Here is a 20,217-nt window from a genome sequence, read left to right on the forward strand (position 1 = left end):
ACTGGTATAGCAGGGGCTGCGGGTCGGGAGTGAGGGGCACCAGCCATGCAGTGACTGGGGAGCAAAGTGGGGAGCCAAGGGGGCTGCGGGTCAGGAGTGAGGGGCACCAGTAGACCTGTGAGTCTGGAAGTCAGGGCTGGGATAGCAGGGGCTGCAGGTCGGGAGTGAGGAGCACCAGCCGCGCAGTGACTGGGAGCTCAGCGGGGAGCCCAGGGGGCTGCGGGTCGGGAGTGAGGGGCACTGGTAGAGCTGGGGGAAACCAGGGGGCTGCGGGTCGGGACTGAGGGGCACCGGTAGGGCTGGGAGTGAAAACTGTGCAGTTCAGAATGTGAATAGTGACCCCGGCTCCTTCCTGCACCTGCTCTACATTGCTCCACAGCAGCTTCTCCCCCTGCAGAGTCACCCCAGCACGGCAGTGCAGCCGCCCAGGGTTCAGCAGGGGCCCCTGGCAAGGACCGTGGGTGCAGCTAACAGCCCAGTGTGCCTGGCCGTGAGGCAGCTGTAAAAAAGCAACAGTCCCCCCCAGAAGTACTTAGGCTGAATTCCTTAACTTTAACATCATGACCCCCCTGTAGAAAGCCACACGTCAGTTGTATTTTCACAGGGAGATGCAAAAATCAAGTGACACCAATTTTTAAGTTGAGTAAATAAAGTTGAGGAGATAGTTATTAACCTCCCAAAAAATATACTAAAGATCCCGCAACATAACACCTGAAGGTGAAATATGAACAGAGACAAACCTTGTCAGCAAAGGCTCATTTCCCAAACGATCCTCAAAATGTTACTAATCCCCACCCCTCCTCCACAGGAGCTCTGTGCAGTGTAACTGTTCTGCAGGCAGCTTCCCATTCAGTGCTGTTGTGGGACATTCCCAGGCCTGGAAATGTACCAACGACAGAATTTGAAGAGCAAACCTGGCTCCCTGCACCAGGCGGGATTTGAGTGTTTTGTCCCCGTCACTTAGTGTTTATCAATAGCACAGATGCCATGGACAGGACTCCAGGCTCTGCTTGAGGGATCCTGGCACAGGGGCTGGGGGGGAGAAAGGATGGTAGATTCTGACCTGTGCTCTGGAGAGGAGGTAATAAGTGAACAGGTTTTTTAACTTCTCCCCTCCTCAGTGTCCCTGGGCTGCAATTCTACATTCCACAGGGCCAAATGAGGGGGTGATGCCATTTGGTTAATGAAAACCAGTGCTCCAGGTGAGGTTTGAACTCACAACCTCAGCATAGCTCCTCTCAGCACTGCCCTATAAGTACTGTGCGCTAACCAATTGTGCCACTGGAACACCTGTTAATTAGGATTCTCTGAGACTCCTAGGTTGATACAGGCGAGCGGTGACCCCAAAACATTCTCCATGGGGTTGAGAGCAGGTAGTGACAAGTGTTGTACTTGGTGGGGTGGATTCTTCTTAAGGGTTCCAGGCCCCATTTGACCCTTTTGTTCTTCCCTGTGTAATAACAGAGATGGTTAAGACTCAATGGAGAGTCTTGCTGCAGACCAACAGAGCTGAAGTCACTGATAACCAGCTCTAAGCATTAGTCCTGCTTTGGGACAGTGTCTCTCATGCAACGAACTGCCCAGTCTGCGCTAGCAGTGAGGCTCCCTCACTAGCAGGTGAAATCAGGGAGAGCTGTGTGAAGTGCAGGGCCCCAGGGGTGCCGGAACAGGGGGGAACAACACCCCAGGACTTTAAAAAATGGGAGGGCTCTGCCTTGCCACTTTGTAATGACCGTAAGGACGAGTGAGGGTGGGGAGGGGACGGAGAGCAGTGAGCGGGAGGAAGGGTCTGGGGGGAAGAGGCAGCGTAGGAGCGGGTCCTTGGGGAGAAGGGGTGGGGCAGGGGCATGGCATTGAGTGGCAGGGATGGGGCTACTGTTTGGGCTCTGGTGGCCACTACTTTTAGGGAGCCTGTTCCGCTCCTGGTGGGACCACAAGACATCCCAGAGCAGAGAGGGTGGCCAGCAGAGTGGTGACAGGGTGGAACGGCAAGTGGCCGGCAATGTGGCCAGACAGCGGAGGGAGAAAGGGGCTTTCCCCCCAGGAGGTGAGAGATGAACTCTGGGTTTTCACTGACCCATGGCAGCAGCTGTGGGTGAGGTGCAGTGAAGGGAGGGGCATATCCACTGATGAGCTGCCAAAATATTAACAACCGGTTCCCTCCTCCTCACCCCATGAGGGTGACCCCCCTCGACCCCGGGGACTCCTGCCCTGCCCCCCAGGACCCCTGCCCTATCCACCCCCTTCCCTGTCCCTTAACTGCCCCCTGCCACCCCTCCAACCCCTCCTCTTATTCCTGATGGCCCCCCCGGGACCCCCTGCCCTATCCTAACCACCCCTTCTCTCTTTCCCGACTGCCCCTGGAACCCCTGCCCCTGACTGCCTTCCACCGCCCCATCCAACCCCTGGTACTTCCTAACTGCCCCCCCCCAGGACCCTTGCCCCCATTCAATTCCCCTGTTCCCTGCCCCCTGACCACCCCCAGTCCTGACCCTAATCCACCCCCCCGCCCTCTGTCCAACATCCTCTCCCTGCTCCATGTCCCCCTTACCCTGCTGCTTGGAGATGGGGGCCGTGCCACCCAGAGTCGGGGCTGGGAGCCACGGGCGTTGGGCTGCAGTCGGGGTCCAGGTCGGCGTCGGGGTCCGGCCTGGAGCCTCACCGCCCAGCCGGAGTCGGGTCCGGCGCAGAGACGCGCCGCCCGGCCAGCCAGAGTCAGAGCCGGGGTCCGGCGCGGAGCTACGCTGCCCAGAGTCGGGGCCGGGGTCAGAGCCACGCCGCCCGCCCGGCCAGAGTCAGGACCGGGGTCCGGGTCAGCGTCGGGGTCCGGCCCGGAGCCGCGCCGCCCACCCGGCCAGAGTCGGGCCCAGGGTGCGGGTCGGCATCGGGGTCCGGCCCGGAGCCGTGCCGCCCGCCGGGCCGGGGTCAGAGCCAGGGTCCGGCCCGGAGCTGCGCCGCCTGCCCGGCCAGGGTCACAGCCGCGCCGCCCGCCCGGAGCTGCGCCGCCCGCCCGGCCAGAGTCGGGGCCGGGAGCCGGGTCGGCTTCGGGGTCCAGCCTGGAGCCACGTCGCCCGCCCGGCCAGTCGGGGCCAGGGTCCGAGTCAGCGTCGGGGTCCGGCCTGGAGCCGCCTGCCCGGAGCCGCGCCGCCCGCCCGGCCGGGGTCACAGCCAGGAGACGGCCCGGAGCCGCGCCGCCCAGAGTCGGGGCCGGGGCCGGGGGCTGGCCCGGAGTCCCACTGCCCGCCCGGCCAGAGTTGGGTCGGGGTCAGGGTCAGAGCCGGGGGCCGGCCTGGAGCTGTGCCGCCTGGCCGGGGACACGCCCCCCCCCCCCCCGCTTACCTGCAGGAAGCTGCTGCTTCCTTCTCAGCCCTCCCAGGCTTCCCGCCAATCAGCTGTTAGCGCGGGAAGCCTGGAGGGAGAGCCTTCAGAGGAGGAGGCAAAGCTGGAGCCAGGTGAGCTGGAACTGGGGGCAGGGCAGGGAGCTGCTGGAACCTTTGTTAAATTTAAAAGCCCTTTACAACAGGTTCTAGAAGGGTTTCTAAACTTAACAACCGGTTCGCGCGAACCGGTGCGAAGCTCACCACTGGGCACATCCAAAGAGCTTCTGGTGTCTGGATTTAGAAGCCCAAGGCAAAAGGCCACTGCCCAGCGCACTGTGGGTGGGTGTTTTGCTCATAGTGTTGTGTTATGAATCCTGATTGTGGTGTTTTCCCAAGTTAATACAAGGTGATTTTCCTCCTTTTTCTTAAAGCTTCTTTTCTACACTCAGTGCGTGGGGAAAGTATCACCTCTTAGAGGCACCCAGTGGCCAGGGTTAGTTTCCCCAGGTTACTGGGTGGGGGCTTAAGCAGATTGTGTGTTGTATTGTTGAAGAGAAGCCCCAAGCACCCAAACAGGGAATTGTAACTTCAACCTTCAGAGTAAGAGCCAGAGGTGCTGCCAGCTGAGCTAGCCAGGCCGCCTAAATGTATTAACCCCTTTCACCGTGTTGGTGCCATTAGGCATATCCCTAGATAACTCAGGAGGGTAGAAAAACCACAGTATTAATGAAGCTTTTCTGTACCAGGCCTGAATGGACCAAAGTTATTTTATGCTTGTCCAAAGTGCTTCCATATTAAACTCTGATTGAACTCCCAGGCTAGTATTGAGAATGGAATGTGTAACAGCTTCTTATCAGTGTAAGACACCAGAAGATAGGGCCCCTTTTTATTACTTGTGTTTAGTTTTAGAAAGAGGGGAGGGGAGACAAGGTAATAAATTCAGAAGTAAACCAAGGTAACAGCCTTGAAAAGTTACGAGATAAATTGTTTGCTGTCAAGGATGATTTAACCTGTTTGATGTAATTGTTAACTATACACTATATGTACTATATAGGAGTGGGGAGGAGACTAGTGGGGGGTAATGAGGATGCCTTGTTGAAGTCATGTATAAGAAGACACACACAGCTTGTATCTGTGTGCAGGATTTGAGATTGTAAAATATCTCCCTGGCACCTTACTTGGGCTCAAATAAACTTTTTCTGCATTCTCCACCCTGGTGTGATAATTAGTGCGACGCACACCGGGCAACGAAACCACTGTTTGCTGCCTCAGGCCTTTTTGGGCCGGCAACAGTCTTGGCATCCCTGGGTGGGCTCGAGGCAAAATTATGCCTTGCCCGGACTCCTCCAATGGCCGGTGGACGACAGTCACAGCCGATGCCCAGCGCGCACCGGTGCTTTTACCGGGGGCCTCGGCAGGGACGTGTCAGACCGACCTTGGAAGGCACAACGGTGCAACGCACTCAGATAGTGGAGAAGCAGCTGCGGGCGACGGTGAGGAACCGGTCCTGTGGAAAAGGTAGGAACAGTTCAGTGCTGTTAACCTTTTGTTTGCCTGTTAAGACCTGGGGACGCCCAGTGTCTTCCCATAGGTATGGGGCAGGGATAGAGTACAGGCAGGGCACGGTGTATGCCCCCAGAATGCATTCTAGCAAATTGGAAAGTGTTTGGTTTGGATCCAATGATTAAGGATAAACTAAAAAGGTTCTGTACAGTAGACTGGCCTCAATATCAACTAGAGAGCCAGGAAAGGTGGCCACCAGAAGGATCACTTAATTACAACATGATCCTTCAATTACTTTTGTTTTGTTAGCGAATGGGTAGCTTTTGAAACTGTTTGTATAAAGAGCTCTTGTAAAAATCCCTCATCATATGCCCCAGAGCTGCACTGGGAGGAGGATTGTCCGTGGGAATAATGGTCTTGGTGTGTGTGTGTGTGTGTATACCAGTGTGAGTGTCTGTTTACTGGAAGATGCCCAGATTAACCTGTGAAGCAAATGCTAATGATCAGGAGTAGTCTAACGCAAGCCCAGTAACTAGTGGATCTTTAGGAGATCCGACCCACGGTGGGCTGACTCAGCCTGGCATCGTCTGGCGAGGAAGCTGCCTGGGTCTAGGAATGTGTGAACCTATCTTCCCTCTCCCCCTTTCTTTCCGTGTGGGCTACTGACAGTCTGATCATCTCACTGTATGCAATCAGAGTAGCGGCTCCTCTCCCAGAGACTAGCCGAAGCTCTTTGCTGAAAGGAGGTGTAGAAGAGTCAGTCATCCTCGTTAATCTCTCCTGTGTGAGTGTCCTGTAGGGAGAGATTCTTAGTTTATGAGCCGCTAGCGCGGACAGGGCCCCCCTCTTTGTGTGTGTAAGTGGAAAATGGGGGAAGGGACAGTCTAAACATTCTACCTCACCCCCTAAGGGTACCCCAGCATAGTACATGTACGTACATTATGGTCCTGAAACCTGCAGGTATTTAGAGAATTGGAATCTTTACACGCGTGAAAATCCATCTAAACAATGTCCATTAGAAGGTATCTTCAATCTAGATAAGATCATATATCTCAGAGGAGCTTTTAATTACCAAAGGAAAAGCCTCTGACACAGTGTGAGCAATTCGTCTAGGAATGGGTTAATTTGAAACTCAGCTAAGCCCAGAGATAAAGAGAGCTGCTCTGTGTATTAGGTCAGACTATGTTAAGTACAAAGAAAAACTGCTTTTGGCCCCAGCTGGCTGTGGGAAAATATAGACAGAGGTAAATTAAAGGTAATATAAGTTACGGAACTGAGATTGCATTTGCAAAGCTTAACTGTTCAGTGAGGTTTAACAGTCTTTGCAATCCCAGAGTTGGTATGGCTTGGTGACCTGAACTGGAATCTCTGAAAGAGACACTGCAGGAGATTCCAGGGTGTAAAAGAACAGCTCTCCCAAGAGTGGAAGCATGTTGGAAATTCTGGACAAGCTGTATACAGAATAATCTCCTGTCCACCTATTCCCCTTCTCTGAATGTTATATACAGACGTGGTCAGTCTGGATATGTGTGAGTATTAAAGTGGCTTAAGGCTTGGGGAAGCTTTGGGGTTTGGTTATATGGTGTGTTTTATCCTTCCCCCAACGTCCTGCAGTAGATAAATTGGTAACAGATTTGTCACAGTTTGGTGAGTAATTGAGAATGGGGGAGCCCTATAGAATTTACACCATCTATTTGTTTTACCTTTGTTATGTTGTGTTTCTTTTGTTTGGAACTGTTGGTGTTATATGTTGAGGATTGCATGATTAAAGGTGAGCCTACTCTCAGCTGCAGTAAGTCTGAGAACTGGAAAGGGGATCTACCCCCAGTTGCAGCAGGACTGGGCAATAGAGTAGTTGGAGAAAAAGAACAAATATGTACTTGATAACTAGAATTGAGCAATTAAGAGCATAGATCATGACCCAGACAGCAACTCAAACCTGCACCCAGGGCAAGTTGCAGGTTTTGAGACAGGATTTCCAGTTAGGAAAGGAAGCCCTGGCTAAGCAAGTACCAGTCCTTCAGGGACTTGCCAAAATTTAACTATTTGTGCTCAGCATACACCGTAATAGCAGTGTGTTTGCTACAAGGGGAAATTAAATAATTAAACACCAGTGGGCCATGTGTTTTGCCCAGGTGGCAAGCCTCATAAGGGAGGACTCGGGTAGTCTTGTGAGTTAAAATGTTTTAGGGAAAAAGACCAGAAGGGTGGGGGCTAGTTGAGAAGCCAACCCCCCCCCCCTTAGTTAAAACTGGCAGTGGAGCAAATTGGTGTCTAGGGAAAGAACGGTTCAGCTAGAAAAGAAGGATCGGGCCCAGGCAGGCAAGCAACAGACGGAGAGATTGGAAAACGGGTTGGAAACTTTTGAGGGTCTAGTGGAAGAAAGGAGTACATAGGTATAAACATGGGGATTTCAAATACCCAGGAGGATACTTGTAATAGTGATTTAAGTTGAGAAAAGTGGTTGTTAGAGAAAACAAGTGAGTGATTTTAAGGCAGTGTGAAAAGTTAACTCCATAGTTGCTGGAGGGAAGAGTAGTTGAACTTTGTAAAAATGCTAAAGAGAAAAATTCTTGGTGTTTTTGAAATGTTTGTAAATAAATTCAGGCAAAGAAATTATTAGATTGCAATCATTTGGTTATGACCCATTTAGTTGAATTATCTAAAAAATGTATATAGTGCTATGTAATTGAAATCTTATTAGGTTCTAAAGGCACTATAAGTGGTGATGTTTTCTTTCAGTGTTTAAAAGCAGGAGTTAAAAGTAAAGAGCAAGTCAGGAAGCATCTGTATTGATGCAAGTTATCTAACTGATAAAGTAGAAGTCACTGAGACCTAAGCTGCCTATGAAACATATATATGAAAATATGAGGTAATTCCCCTGTTTTGCCTGAAATCAACGAAGGTATTTGTATATTTTCAGTGATGATTGATTGCCCAGAAAGGGTAGACTTCTGTTTTTGTCTTTCAGATAATCAGAGAAAACTGATGCTAGCTGAACAGCATTCAACATACCATGCCTTTGATGGCACAGTAAAAATTATGTTTTGTGTTTTTATGTTCTGTCTTGTGGTGTCTGTCTGGTGGCCAAAATTGTTTTGTTTATGGGATAGTCTGGATTGGAATACAGATACTTGTTTTGTTCAACTTGGAATACAAAGTGCTTGGATAAATTGGGAAAAATATGGTATACTAAAGCTTAATACATCTCCTTAAGTAAGAGAAAGAGAAACTTATTGGCCAAATCTTTTAATTGAAAATTGTTAGTAAAACTTGCATACTAATAGTTTTTGGAAGCAAGGACATGGAAAGTTAACCCACTCCCCATATTGTATTTGGATCCTTCTGGCTATCTCAGATTTCTAGCCAGAGGGCTGGGGATGGTGGGAAACTATTGGACTAGAGGCTCTATGAAATAAACTCATCAAAGTGGGTGTGCTTGTCCTAGCTTGTTGTCCCAAAGCTCTGGAAAAAGTTATTTTAGTAAAAGGATAGATGTGACAAACTTTAAATAATAAGACTAATGTACTGTATAAAGGCAATGTATATGTGTTCATTGTTAGAAAAAGATGTATAAGTGAAGGCTAAGTTTCCTTTGTAGGTTAAAAGAAGCCAAACAGGACAAAGGAAGAAGAACGAGTTAACTGAGGAAAAATAGCTAACATGCTGAGTTTAAAGATAGGGCATTAGCCCCATTTCAGGACACTGCTCTCAGCTAAGACTTAGCTAACAACCAAGACAAGGGGGGCTTAAATGTGCCACAAAGCTGTAGAGTCTGCAAATCGCTGACAGGCACTAATGAAATGTGTTAGGTTTCTTTTTTTCACAGGTAAAGACGCACTACACAAAGACCCTAGGAGTCCTGCCACCCTTGGAACCAGGAAACTGGATTAATGTAAAGCTCCACCAGCGAAAGACTGCTTTGGCTCTATGCTGGAAAGACCCTTATTAAGTCCTGGTGACCACCAACAGCGTTGTGCAGTGTCAGAATCCAGGATTTCCTGACCAAAAAGGACATTAAGGACTGACCCTGGTGTAGAAACCAAGAATTATACACTGGCAGGAAGAAATCTGTGGGACCCCTGTTTGAGACTGTGGTATTGATTAGATTTTGGGGTTTATTCTACAGGCTGCATCCTGTGTTTTGGATAAATCCTTCAGCATGTATTGCTCACAAGGGGCTGCCATTAGATTAGCACAACAGAGAGCCTAGGTTGTTTCCTCTGCAAGAAGAGGGAATTGACCAGATCTCTGTGGACTCAGGCCAATAATATAGCAACCATTTGAAATATTTTTAAAAGCTGGGAACATGATAAGAAATTGGGCCACCTAGAAAAAGGCCACTAGCCTTATTTTTAAAGCTCAGCTATCCCAAGTACAGGCTGGAGTTGGTGGGTTACATGTCATTTCCACCCTTAGTTCTATGACCCAGAAGTTGCTGACAGAGATGGTATTGAGAATCACTGAGACTGGGAAGGTATTGCAGTGGGATCTGGTATATTTAGATGGATCTTGAGCACCAGACTTGGTCCACTGCCCTTACAGACTATCAGGAACCATCTGATCTGTGGTCAGGGGGATGACATACTTGGACACTTTCTGGATGGAAGTATGGACATTCACAATGCTCCTTCCAAGTATGTGGACTGGTTAGGGTGGGTGTGGGCTTCCACATACCGAATCCTACCGGGTCCATAGGGAGGATGAATGTGGAACTGAATACCCCAGCTCCCTAGAGTTTAATTGTTTTTTGTCTTCAAAGTATGAGAAAACTCAGCCAAATGTTTGTTGAGTATTCTCAAAGGGGGGGATTGTTGGTGCCATTAGGCATATCCCTAGATAACTCAGGAGGGTAGAAAAACACAGTATTAATGAAGCTTTTCTGTACCAGGCCTGAATGGACCAAAGTTATTTTATGCTTGTCCAAAGTGCTTCCATATTAAACTCTGATTGAACTCCCAGGCTAGTATTGAGAATGGAATGTGTAACAGCTTCTTATCAGTGTAAGACACCAGAAGATAGGGCCCCTTTTTATTACTTGTGTTTAGTTTAGAAAGAGGGGAGGGGAGACAAGGTAATAAATTCAGAAGTAAACCAAGGTAACAGCCTTGAAAAGTTACGAGATAAATTGTTTGCTGTCAAGGATGATTTAACCTGTTTGATGTAATTGTTAACTATACACTATATGTACTATATAAGAGTGGGGAGGAGACTAGTGGGGGGTAATGAGGATGCCTTATTGAAGTCATGTATAAGAAGACACACACAGCTTGTATCTGTGTGCAGGATTTGAGATTGTAAATATCTCCCTGGCACCTTACTTGGGCTCAAATAAACTTTTTCTGCATTCTCCACCCTGGTGTGATAATTAGTGCGACGCACACCGGGCAACGAACCACTGTTTGCTGCCTCAGGCCTTTTTGGGCTGGCAACAACCGCAAGAGCAAACACCGGGTACTTCTGTGCTTCTCAGCAGCTGGGAAAAAGCCTCTTGGGGGGAAATATCTCCTGTCCCACTGCCAAAAGGAGCCCCTGGAGTGGGAACGGTCGAAGGCCCCACCCGGGGGCTGGCCCTGCTTTCCTACCGCCTTGTGAGGCTGGCCGCAGAACGAATGCTGGTCTGCAACAGGCCCTGCCCCCACCCCCAAGTCCTCTCCCTACACACCACTGACCAGCTGATCACTGGCAGGGGGCAGGTGCTGAAGGGGACCAGCAGGAGCTTGTCCACAAGGCCCATAGCAGGAGGAGAGCTGGCTGCCAGTGGGTGCTGAGCACCTTCTCCCCCCCTCACCCCTTGCTGTTTCTGCAGCCCTGTAGCTCCCATGGAGTCGCTGACTTGGCTCCTTTCGCACTCTAGAGAGAGGAGCAGAACCAGGGCTCTGGCTGATCTATGGGGCACCAGGTGAGTGGCAGAGGCTTCAGGTGCTGAGAGTTTGCCTGACCCCTCAGGGACACAGTGTGAGGGGGTGTCCCAGGCATCTCTATGAAAGGAGCAGAACAGGATTTACTTGGGGTGGGGAGAGAATTGAGAGTGTCTCAGGGGGTTGTACAGAGGTATTGCCCGGATGAGGGACTGGCTAAAACACAGGACTCGGTGTGAGCAGGATTTGATCCTGCGCAGGAAAACCCTATGGGATTTCGACTCCAATGCCTTAACTGCTTGGCCATCACAGCTGTAAGCACAAAATTGCCCCAGTGCCAGAGAAACTGGTAAAGAATCCCAATGCCCAGGCATGAAATCATCTGAACTACAGAATGCCCACCACAAACCTGGCTCCCAAAGCACAGGAGGGATTGGGGGTTTGTTCTCTTTGCTTAACCATGTGCAGTCGCACAGAGAGCGCCTTTAAAAGTCTCCCCTCCCCGGGAAGGGGAAATGATTCTCAACTTGAAGCCTGATGTAGGGTGACCAGACGTCCCGATATTTGCTTGTTTGTCCCGCATCCCGACTGATGTTTGGTCGGGACACTGGACAAACAAACAATTTTGCCCTCTGCTCCGGCACACAGGCAGAGCCCGGTGGGACACTCGCCCACCGACTCCGCCCTCTCCTTCCCCCATTGGATCCCTCCCCAAATCCTCACCCTGGTCCTGCCTCTTCCCCAAGCAGGCGGCATCCTCCTCCCTCCCAGGTTTGCACACAGGCCATGGCCATGGCCGGGAGCGCAGCATGGAGGCTGCTCCAGCCCTGGAGCCTGCGGGGCAGCGCAGTGGGGCTGGGGGCAGTGCGGAGCGGGCAGGACCCATGTGGGCAGGGGGCAGAGACACACATGGGGCAGACACGCTTCTGCCGGGAGGGCCCGGGCCCGGCTGCCTGGTTCGCCCCTTGCCCGGGTGCTGCAGGAGGGACCTGGAGCGCGGCTCGGCTGCAGAGCTCGGAGCCCAGGCTGGGCCCAGGAGCAAGGGGATGGGGGAGCTGGGGGTGTATCAGGGGTCAGAGCTGAGAGCTGGGTGGAGATGGGGCTGTGCCACTGCCGCCTGGGGGGGGGGGGGAGCCGCCGGCTTTTTTTTTGGCTCTGCCGCCCGCGTCCCGATATTTCATCTCTGACATCTAGTCACCCCAGCCTGGTGTGAATGAGGATGTCTGGACCAAGGGGCCAGGGACTGGCCTTTGCTAGAGAAACCACTGTCAAGTTTGATCCAATTAGGACAAGTCAGCAAATAAGAACAACCTGAGGGCTCAGTAACTGCTGCAGGCAGCAAAGTCCTACAGGGAGCAGTTTCTGGCACTACACCTGTGCAGCTCTGCTCCCTGGCTCTTCTCGGGCTCCTGCTCTCTCCTTAGCTCTGCCCCACTCTGGCCCAGGCAGTTCCAGCTCCCACGGAGGATGGGACCCCCTGGCCTGGTGACTCCCTCATTACACTGCCTGGCCTGTCAGTGCGGCTAACTTGGAGCTTTGGCCTCTCCCCATTGCCCCTGGGGACTGTCAGTCTCAGGGGCCTGATTTCCCATTGGCCCTTCCCCCTTCTATTGGGACTGGGAACTAGCCAACCAACCCCCCACTAAGTTTTAGTAAGGGGCCAACAGTCCCTTACATGAGCTGGCCCCGTGAGGGTCACCAATGTGCAGAAAAGGTGCCATGAACTGGTGTAATGGGCAGCACTCAGGACTCTGAATCCTGCAATCTGAGTTCAAATCTCAGTGGGACCTTGTGTTGGCTTTTGGTAAAGCCCTGGAGCTCCCAGTGCTCAACTTCCCTGTCTCCAGCCATGCAAGAACAAGTCTTTCCCCTCCTGTTGGGTGACTCAGGCCTCTGGGTGGGAGGCTGCAGTGGGTCAGGGCTCTAGAACTGACACCTGAGGGTTGGGATTCTCACGGCTTCACCTGATGCCCACAAGTTTGGCACTTGCCCCTGTGCTTTTCCTCTTGCCCACCTGGCGCTTGAAGGAAGGAGGGCCAGGGCCAGGCTTCATAGTCAGGGCTGGGCAGGAGGGAGGAAGAGTCCCAGGCTGGAGCCCAGCACCTCTCCTCCTCTGGGCACCTGGAGCAGAGGCGGCTGGTGCTGACAGCTCCAAGGGAAGGTTTAAAAGCCACAGAGCAATGGAAGGCAGGGCAAGAGGAGGGGAGAACCATGCCTATGCGTGGCCAGCAGACAGCCACAAAGACACCAGGCCAGGCTGCTCCCTGGCATGACAAACCCCCACTGAAGGCCACCGTCAGGCCAGCATGCAGGGTGGCTGCTGATGCTCTGTGGCCAACATCTGAAGACGGTAGGAAAGCAGGGCCAGCCCCCCGTGGTGGGGCCTCTTTCCGTTCCCACTCCAGGTGCTCACTTTGGAAGTGGAGCCGCCCATTTTTTTGGCAAGTCAGGAATGGCAAAGCCGAGACTGGAAGCACCTGGGGCTCATGTCCCAGACTTTGTGACGCCCACCCCCCAACTCCTTCCCGGGGCTCTAGCTGGAGCCAGAGCATTGGCCTGAGTGACCAAGAAGAGGTTCCAGCCCTGAAGGGAGCAGGACTTGCAGCACAAAGTGAGCACAACCACGAGGGGACTCAAATCCTAAATCATCTGATCCACAGGGAGATGCCTTATCCTTTAGGCCACATGATGAGGGGGTCTAAACACTTCTTTGGAAAAGCCGGACACTGTGTTTCTCAGGTCATCTGCTGAGGGGGTCGAGACGCTCTGGGCACAAGAAGTCGAGTTCCCAGCGAGACACCAGACTTAATTGTCTGGAGCCAGGTGCAGGGCTTTGGCAGGGAGGCTCAGGCATGGGGAACTGGGGTGCAGCGGACGGACCGGCTGTCTAGGTGTGGAGATTTAGTCACACTGAGGCACAGGAGGGAGGAGGAGGAGGAATCTTGCTGCCTGGCAGTGGCTGTGCAGAAAAAAAGGAGGGGTTCCTGGGACTTTTTTTGTCTCTCTTTTGCCTGCCTGCTCACTCTTGTGGTGAACGGTGAAGATGTTTTTCAACATGCCCAGGTAGCTCAATTGCTAGAGCATCAGGCTCTTAATCTGAGGGCCCGGGGTTGAAGCCCCTGTCTAGGTACCCAGCTTTTAAGTTGCCTTGTGTGCCAGGAGCCAAACTCTGTTCACAGCCACACAGGGAGTCCCAGAAGCTGTGGCCATTTCCTGGAAAGGTTCCTTTCCTTAGCAATCAAGAGAGAGGCCACATCTGCAGATACAGAAAGCACAGGCTCTGGCTGCTAGGAAGTGCTGTGGGGCCAGGTGCTGAGAAAGCCCAGAGGGGGAGCAGCAGAGATGGGGGGAAGGGAGAGAGAGAAGCAATGAGGACAGAGTGTACAGGGGGCATCTGGTCTGGCTATTGTGGCAAACTTCCCTGGTTTATACACGACCCTGGTGGAATTGGCCTGTGGAAGGATCTGAGTCCCCACCCCCTTACCCAGAGGCTGCCTGACCTCGAGGACTGTTAGGATACAGAGATTCAGGCCAGTCTGCAGAGGCCTGTACTTTAAGAATTTAGGTGTATTTTTATCACTTAGTTAATTATAAAGATATAAAAGAAAGAATAAAAAAATCACTGTCTGTCTGTGTAATGGCCTTCTCTTACTGTGACAGTCTGAGGCCTGGTTCTTCGGCTAAGCAGCAAAGGCAGCCATAAGGTGGGAAGTGTATGGTCACATCCTCACATTCCCAACTAGCCACATTGAAATAAGGTGCTATTGGGCTGTTAGGAATACAATCCCGTCCTGATATTCCATCACCTCCAGAGAAAGGGAAACTTAGTTTGGTAGCATCCTGTCTGGCAAGAACTCACTTATCAATAGACACAGCTGGAAAACCCTTATGTCTGTATAGATGTAGTTGTGAAATCCTCCCTTCTGTATTGTTTTGTATGTTTATTTGCATGGTCTCTGTCTGGGTCTGTGATTGTTTCTGTCTGCTGTATAATTCATTTTGTTGGGTGTAACCAGTGAAGGTGGTGGAATATCACCATGTTACAGTATATCAGGACTGGTTAGTCTAGAGAAGGAGTGAGGGTACCAGGCGGTGCGGCGGTCGGGGCCGCGTGGTGAGTGCCCCGCTGAAGCGCTGGCCGCCCCCCTTCTCTCTCCCCCCCGCTCCCTCCCCTCCCCCCCCACTAGACCGGGCGCGCACTCTGCAGCACAGGGAGTCCACTGGCTCCGGCCGCCCTGTAGGGTTTTTTTTTGTTTTTCCCCCTGCTTTGCCGGCCGCACCGTTTGTTTTTCCCCCCACCCCCCTGCTTTGCTGCTCCAGCCCCACCATTTTTGTGTTGTCCCCCGCCCCCCACTTTGCTGCTCCAGCTGTGCCGTGTCCCTCCCCTCCAGCTTTGCTGCTCCAGCCCCACCATTTTTGTGTTGTCCCCCGCCACTTTGCCACTCCAGCCACGTCGGGTCCCCCCCCCTTTGCCACTTCAGCCGCGCCGTATCCCCCCACACACCCCCGCTTTGCTGCCAAACATGCACCTTTGTATGCAACTGCTGAGTCAGTTGTGAACCTTGCTACCATTATCATTATCCCTTTGAAATAATGATGGTGATGGACACTTGGCTCTATATCCCAGTGTGTCATGGATGTCTACAGGCTGCATTAGCCAATCCAACCATTTGGCACTTACAGATGGGCACCTCTGTATTGTGCCTGAGTCTTGTACAGCTATGAATGGCTGGTAGATGCCGATATTTTCCCGTCTTTTTAACCAGCTCTAATACCCAGCCAGGCCAGGGCTGGGAAGAGAGAGAGAGCAGCAGGTTTCCCCTATTGTGGCCGTCTCGCTTTTTCTTGACTAGCTTCACCTCTGCACCAAGTTGTGCTTTTCATATGTGAGCCTGGCTAGCTCAGTTGGCAGAGCATCAGACTTTTAATCTGAGGGTCCAGGGTTCAAGTCCCTGGTCAGGTGAAAAACTTCTCACTGTGATAATAAAAACCTGTCTTTCTGGAGTCTTGTTCAGTGTTACTCTTTCTCTCCAGGATTTTGCCTTTCCTAAGAAGGGACTTTCGGGGCGGGGGGGTGTTGAAGAAGCAACTCCTTGACATCCCCTCTGTCCTTGCAGGCTGGAGGAATAAAGTCCTCTGCGCATATAGCATGTTCCTCCCCTGCAGACACAAACACACAGAATATTCATAAGGAATTAGAATTAGAATCCACCACTTTCCTTGGGAGCTTGTTCCTGTCGTGAATCATCCTCGCTGTTGAATATTTGTGCCTTAGATGTAATATATGAATTTGTCTCTTTTCACCTTCCAGCCATTGGGTCTTGTTATGCCTTTCTCTGCTCGATTAAAGAGCCCTTTCATACCCAATCTTTTGTCTCCATTAAGGCCCTTCAACACTTCAGTGAAATCACCTTTCAATCTTCTTTTGATAAGCTAAACAGGTTGAGCTCGTTCAATAGCAAAGAGCCACCAAATGTTCTGAGGGCTGGAGAAAAATGTCTTCTAGGGAAAGTGGTGGATTCTCCATCTCTTGATATCATTTAATGAAGACTAGATGCCTTTCTGGAATGTGTTTGCCCAAAAGTAGCTATTGTGTCATACAGGAGGCCTGTAATATGCAGGGGGTCAAATAAGATGCTCTAGTGGTCTCTTCTGGCCATAAAGTTGACTAATTTCTGAAAAACTGAGTGTAGCATTGGGAGCAGCATCTGATGTTTTCCTGTCTAGCCGGCTTGCTGCCTAGAACGAACGCTCCTTGAGTGGGGTGATCCACAGGGAGTAGCTCAAACCTCCACAGTGCCTGGCCAGGGGCAGGACATTAGCACAGCAAGGGAGGGGTGTGGCAGTGACATCACAAAGGCCTTTTGCAGGACCTCAGACTATTGGTCAAAGGTGGTTGGGAGGTGGTGACCTCACAGAGAGATGCTGACATCAGCCAGGCAGGACAGGGGCGAGGGGCCAGGGAAACCTCAGAGACCCCTGTGGCTTTGCTTCAGCAAGTCTCCTTCTCCAGGTCTCTCTTTGAGGACTGAGAGAGTATTCGGGTTCAGGCACGTGAGTGCCAGGAGGAACCTCTTTTGAGTTTTCTCCTTCCCTTTAGTGATTTTACTAGAAAACAGCCGTCCCTGTTTAGAAGGTAAGAGCCTCCTCGAGGGAAGTGGTGTCATGGGCGTGTCACAGTTCGGATGCCAGTGGTCCCCCTACACTGTAAGGAAGTTCCCGCCACCCTGCTCTGTGTTCGCAGTGCGGGAGAGAGCAGCATCCACGGCAGTGATTTGCTCCTGGTTGCCGGAGCAGAGCAGCAGGCTCAGCTGTCAGAACTTCCCAGAGCAATGAAAGGGGAGGGGCCCAGCCTCTGTAGCAGGAATACAGGGCAGGCGAGTTCACAGAGGGCATTGTGGGATACTGGAGGAGGCCAGTTATGGTGATATAATGAACAGCAGCATTTACTCTGTTACTTTAAGTTTGCTGCAAAAAGCTCTAGACCTCTCATTGAAGTCGTTTTATTTTGTCAGCAAAACAGGGCAGTTTTGTCGCCAGACGTGGCATTGCAGTGTGTACACCAGCCACAAGCTGCCGACCGAGGGAGCATTGTGTGTTTTTCACACACCTGAGCAATATAATTCTGCTGAAACAACTTTGTAGTGCAGACCTGGCCAAAGATTCACTCACACACAACTTGTAAGAGAAATGTCACCTGCTCCTCTGCTTTGAAGAATCCAAAGACAAGCAAAGCTTGTCAGGCCCTGGTGGGGATGGCAGGGACTCAGGTGTGGGCAGACAGAGTGCCTTAGCCACCCACAGGCACCACGGCTTAGCTGGCTAAAGCGTCTGTTTTGTAAACAGGAGATCCTGGGTTCAACTCCCAGTGGTGCCTTGTTGGCTGGATGTTGGGGTACCTGTTATTGGCTACTGTCAGAAGACAAGATTCAGAGCTAGACGGGCCTTTGGTCTGGCCCAGTGTGGTTTTTCTTATGGTTTAAATTACACTCACAGGCACTGATAACAGAGTTACTGAAAGTTTCGGAGTTAAGAGCTGATAGGTCAGTGGTCCAGTCCCCACACAGATGACCCCCCCTCTGGGACAGGGGCAGGTCTGAGTTCTCACCCAAATGCTTATTGTGGCTGCCAGAATCTGTGAGCAGCTTGTTTAGTTTACAGCAAAGGTTGAGTCCTGCTTTGTGCACCGTGTGTGAGAATGAAAATCCTAAACTGCCCTTCGAAATAACGAATGCAGCAGGACGTGTTATTGTCCCTGCCCCAAAGCAGACAGACTAATGGAGAAATGCCATTGAGTCCACGGTAATACTCCACTGCCATTTTACCTTTTTTGCTGGCTAAATTCCTTTTTATCTGCCCGGCCCAGGCTGTCCTCTGCCTCAGCTGCTGCTCCCGGCCTGCTCTAGAGTCAAACACACAGGGCCCCCAGGGGAACAGAGGCTGGGACAGGGCAGCAGCCTGGGCTGGGCAGATGCTGGGAATTCTCATTCCCTGAGAACTGGCCTGGCTCCCTTCTCAACAGCAAACAAACCAATTCCACGTCCCCTCCCCAGAAAAACCAGCCTGGAGCCAAGGGCAGCAGGGGACGATTCCCTCCAGTTCCCACCGAGGCAGGAGAGAAGCCAGGGTGTTTCTAGCAGAGCTTATGGAACTGACGTGGGGAAACCAGCCTTTAATAACAGGCAGTTCCAGTTTAAGCTCAGTGTTTTTAACAATTTCTACAACATTAAATAACCCTTCAATCGTAGTGTCCCCATCCATAAAATTGCTTCAGCCTTATAGGTTCCCAGGTGCACAACTAAACATCTCTTCAAATCCAAAGGAGTGGAGATCAGTCAGTGTTCAGAGTTATCCCACATAGAAGAACCATGTTGTGGTACATACTGGCCCCATCATGTTGCCATGGCCTTTACCTCCTCTCTGTTAAAAGTTTTAGTATTTTGCACAGAAACTTTCTTCCCTCAGGAGAAACCTGGGAACCAGGGCTGCCAGCCAGACAAACACCCTTAAGAGGAGGCGTAACCTGTCAAAAAATGATCTCCCTTTTTCAGTTCTGTGACAGCCTGAAATGTTACTTATCCCGGCAGAACCAGAGGATTGAAAGCAGCTACATCAAACCCCTGTGTAGCTAACAGGAATGAACACAAACACTCCCTTGTATCTGAAGTGATGTTTAGTTTTACCCTTTGTTAACTGCAAGACTAAAGGGAAAGGCAGTGGTGGTGCCAGATATTAAGAGTGAAACACGAAACAATCATCATAGTTATGCCCATAGTGACTGCAAAATTTTTCTATATACTTCTTATTATCATCAATGTATTATTTTGGCCTCAGAGCAGGGAATGTGTCCCTCATGCTGCTTTTAGGTCACTAGGTGCTTTGGAAACAGGAGGGCTCTGAGTGTAACCTATAGCACATATGGCCCATCTGGGGATGTAGCTCAGTGGTAGAGCACATGCTTTGCATGTATGAGGTCCTGGGTTCAATCCCCAGCATCTCCAATTCTTTTCACCCTGCTGCTTTGCTCATCCCCAGAGGGGATGGGGCCCACCAGTCTCCCTGCAGGAATTTTAATCCTGCTCAGTGAGGGGCAAGTGCCAATTGCATGGAAGGTCAGGGTGGAGTTTCTGCTCCTAAGTCACCTCGGTACATTTAAGATTCCCACCAGCTGTGCTGCTTGGGACAATGGTAGATGAGAAGGGCGAATCCTCCAGCACTGGAGGGAAAGGTCCCGTCTGCAAAGACTAGACTTATTTCTTGTCTGGACCCAATCTTTCCACCTGGTATAGCCCTTGTTCCAGCTCAGGTGGTAGCTGGGGGATGTCTCATGACTGCAGCCATGTTTGTTCAGTTCCACCCCCTTATACAGCTTTGGTACAAGGCAGGAATCTTTTGTCTCTCACCTGGGGAAGAGCCCCAGGTTTAAGATGGATTCCTGTACCGGGGGACATGGTCACATGTCCTGTGAGACCCCCAAGCCTTCATTCTTCCTGGCCTGACTCACAGATGGTGCAGGATGGAGCCAACTACAATCTATTGTCCTGGTTAATGGGAGCCATCAAGAGTCCAAACCACTGTAAATGGCCCACACTTTGCATCATTACAACAGGACCTCAGAGTTATAGTTCATATTTCTAGTTTCAGATCCAAGAATGATTGGTTCATACAAATAGGATGAACACACACAGTAGATTATAAGCTTTGTAATGATACCTCACAAGAGACCTTTTGCATGAAGCATTGTCCAGTCACTTTATATTCACACTCATTAGCATACTTTAATAAAATCCTATGGAGTGCAACTTCACAGCAGGGAAAGGGTTTTACTGCAGCACCTGGCAGCAGTTGAGTTTCATGTTCAGGCTGTGGTATGAGTTCCTCCAGGTTTCTCGTAAGCACACAAGGACCTTAGCGGGTGCTCTTGATACAGGAATTGCCCAGACATGATAAAGTGATGGGAACTGCATTTTCCTTTTTTATTTCTGTATTTCCAATGACATTTCTGTTTGTGATTTCGTTTTGCTTTGTATAAC

General features: G+C 51.1%; 4 non-coding genes across 4 annotated transcripts; 3 read left to right on the top strand and 1 right to left on the bottom strand.

The window, feature by feature from the left end:
• Positions 1 to 1,194: 1,194 nt before the first annotated feature.
• On the bottom strand, positions 1,195 to 1,288 carry TRNAI-UAU. The gene is made up of 2 exons: positions 1,251 to 1,288; positions 1,195 to 1,230 (listed from the first exon to the last, which is right to left on the bottom strand). It is a non-coding gene; the product is annotated as a tRNA-Ile (tRNA).
• Positions 1,289 to 15,574: 14,286 nt separating this feature from the next.
• On the top strand, positions 15,575 to 15,647 carry TRNAK-UUU. Its single transcript has one exon. It is a non-coding gene; the product is annotated as a tRNA-Lys (tRNA).
• Positions 15,648 to 17,487: 1,840 nt separating this feature from the next.
• Positions 17,488 to 17,561, top strand: TRNAT-UGU. Its single transcript has one exon. It is a non-coding gene; the product is annotated as a tRNA-Thr (tRNA).
• Positions 17,562 to 19,113: 1,552 nt separating this feature from the next.
• On the top strand, positions 19,114 to 19,185 carry TRNAA-UGC. The gene has a single exon. It is a non-coding gene; the product is annotated as a tRNA-Ala (tRNA).
• The last annotated feature ends 1,032 nt before the right edge of the window (positions 19,186 to 20,217 follow it).

The sequence above is a fragment of the Mauremys mutica genome, unplaced genomic scaffold, assembly GCF_020497125.1.
Source record: "Mauremys mutica isolate MM-2020 ecotype Southern unplaced genomic scaffold, ASM2049712v1 Super-Scaffold_100089, whole genome shotgun sequence".
Classification (NCBI taxonomy): domain Eukaryota; kingdom Metazoa; phylum Chordata; order Testudines; family Geoemydidae; genus Mauremys; species Mauremys mutica.